Below are 3,596 nucleotides of genomic sequence, written 5' to 3'. Positions count from 1 at the left end.
TGATTATATTACAGTAAGTCATGCTGAGTTTCTTATGGAACGTGATGATTCACAGACCATAACGTCATCACGTGCCATGTTACATAACTCTTTCATTCTGCTAAACTTCTGAACATATCAAGAAAGTATGTTCTTGATAGTTCAAATCTCAGTGACTCAGGTAATTTGACAAATCAAATCTTGCTACTACCTTTCCTTTCTACCTTGTACATTATGATAATTCGAAACTCCATACCTATGAATTATGGACCATTACTTGCGAAAAGTAAACAAAAGCATGAAGCTCCGAAATAGAAAGGGGGTATAAATCGCAGCAAATAAGAGAGCGCATTAACTGTGGATGACAATAATTATATGAGACAGAAGCAGGGACATTGAAATATAAGGGAAAATATAAAATCCAACAACAACGCAGAAATTACAAACCATGGATATTAATACGAATAGCAATATAAAGACATGGTATAATTAAGAATAGTATCACCCCAAGGTAATAGTAGAAATAAACAGATTCTTCTGATGGAAGATTGAAAATAAGGATGACAGAAATAATAATTAGGAAAATATTAGGGATTAGAACTGGACTAAGCTTTTTCACAATCTTTTGGATGTATGAACTAAGAAAGAAAGTATAGGAATGATGAGAATAATGGAATGGAAGAGCTTAATTTATAATGGAAATATCAGACAGAGTAATCAAGGTAGATCACCGTATTTAATTATAGAGATCTTAATTTCCTTACTCGCCGAAGAATCAAATCTTTTAGATTTCAAAGATTTTCTTTAAATCCCTTGAATTCCGGAATTCAACCCTGACTCTGTCAAAAGTTAAGACGAATCTTTACTTTTCCTATTTCAATCTTTTGCGATAGCTTCGTTCGTATTCTTAGAATAATCGAATTATTTTAGCATTATTATTCAATGCTGATAAAACTCTATTTATCAACTCATATTCATCATGAAAACATTTTTAGTGTTAGCCATGATGACCACACTCAAATTTCGGGACGAAATTTCATTAACGGGTAGGTACTGTGATGACCCGGGAATTTTCGACCAAATTTAAAACTGAATCTTATTTGATTTCGATACGATAAGCAAAGTCTGTAAAGTTAAGTCTCAAAAACTTTTGAACTTTGTTCATGTAATAATTTAAACCTTTGACAATTCCCGACGATTCACGAACAATTGTGTGTAAATAAATATGTAAATATAAATGTAAGTATACATATAATAATAATTAGAAAGAATAAAATATAATATAAACATTTAAGTTAAATATGTAAAATGATATATAATATAATAAAGTATAATTAAGAAGCATCTATATATAAACATATATGATTACTACACATAATAATTATTATATGTATGTTGTAATATATATATATATATATATATATATATATATATATATATATATATATATATATATATATATATATATATATATATATATATATATATATATATATGAAATTTGGTAAGTACAAGCATTATTATTAATATTATTGATATTATTATCATTATTAATTCTATTTATTATTATTAGTTTCATAATTATTATTAAAATTAGTATTAAATATTAATGTTTATATAAGTAATATTATTTTGTTTCTATATATATATATATTAATATATAATTATACGGATACAGATATATACACATACCTACACGAAATACAAATACTTATACAGAATATATATATACAAAAATACTGATATATATACATATAAATAAACAGCTATATATTACAGTAAATATATAAATTTATATATAGATATATTTATAATTATAAATATGATTATAAACTCACAAGTATCCAAATCAGTTGCCTATATCCATCAACTGTATCACTAATTTGTTTCTGTCTCACAATTGTACAAATCACGAATTTAATTATCAGATCAATTCAAGATTCAGTTTGAAGTCATTATCAGCTTTTAATTTTTTTATATAATACGTACCTGATCAAACAGTCTATGTCGACACCATTGTGACTATAAACAAACGAATACTACATATTATTTCAACAATCATTCAAATCCTAATCTCCATCATCAATTACAATTAACTCAATATGAGGAATTTAAACCGAAACCCGTCGTTACCTCTGTTTTCTTAACTTTTTGGCAAAACTTCGATTTCAAATGAATTTTCAAAAAGTAAAAATGCAGATAGGTTAGGATTATATTACTTAAACTATCTGCAAGTTTTTAGTTTACAATTTATCAAATTGATTATCAATTTTTGAGTCAAAGTTCAAATGTCAAAAAGTCAAACAACTGTTCTACGATTAAATTCGAGTTCTATGTTGTAATTCAGGTTAAATTGAGTATTTGTAAAGTTTACATCAATGATTTCTAACATACTTTGTGTTGTAACATTTGTTCAAAACGTTCTCAAAATCATAATCATTTTTTTTAAAACCGTGACTAGCAGCAGCGGTATTCATCATTTTTTTATTTTTTTTGTTTGTTTTGCTGTTTAATTGAAATAAACGAATATATTACACACTGTTACAATTAAATTTCAAGATTTATTTTAAACCTTAAATCAGTTTTTATATATGATGATTTGTTTGGGTCGACTGAGTTAGTTGAGAAGAAGAAGAAGTTTCACAGAAAATAAATACGGAGTATATATTTTTACAGTTGCTATTATATCAAAAAAAGGGTGACAGCCCAATGGTTTAAAGGAGTGTTTATTGAGTGGGAGGTCACGGGTTCGAATACCGAGGATGGCGTTTTTTTAAAGCCTTTTCAATTGGAGGTAGTCTTCAATTTTATTATTATTATTATTATTATGTTTATGTTTATTGTTATTATTATTATTGTTATTATCATTAGTTGTTGTTATTATTATTAAGATAATCATTATTATTACTATCATAATACAAGTTATTATTATTATTACAAGTATTAGAATTTTTATTATTAGTAATACTAAAATAGATGTTAGTCATTGTTACAAATATAATTACAATTATGAATAATACTAAGATTATTATCATTTTATTTCCAAGTAACATTATTAGTGTTATTACTATTAGTATTAGTGATATTGATATAGGTATTATTATGATTAGGAATATCATTATTATCATTACTACAAAAATAACACAAACTAGTTTTATTATCATTAATATTAGTATTAGTATCACTTTTGTAAAAGTTAGTAGTATTATTCTCATTATTATTATTATATTATTATTATTATTATCATTATTATTATTATTGTTATTATTATTATTATTGTTATTATTATTATTATTATTATTATTATTATTATTATTATTATTATTATTATTATTATTATTATTATTATTATTATTATTATTATTATTATTATTATTATTATTATTATTATTATTATTAGTAAACCATTAATAACAAGACTATCATTTTTAAACAAATAAATATTTTGTACAATAAAACATAGTTATTACATATACTATAATTATATTAATATTCCATATAAATATATATAAAATATATTAACATTTCTTATATAAAAACTTATATACAACAAATGAAGTATTTATAATATAATACTAAATATATATAGATATTAATATAACTATATTAATCACTTT

The sequence above is a fragment of the Rutidosis leptorrhynchoides genome, chromosome 3 (genome assembly GCF_046630445.1).
Source record: "Rutidosis leptorrhynchoides isolate AG116_Rl617_1_P2 chromosome 3, CSIRO_AGI_Rlap_v1, whole genome shotgun sequence".
NCBI lineage: Eukaryota > Viridiplantae > Streptophyta > Magnoliopsida > Asterales > Asteraceae > Rutidosis > Rutidosis leptorrhynchoides.
This window is presented reverse-complemented; position numbering follows the sequence as displayed.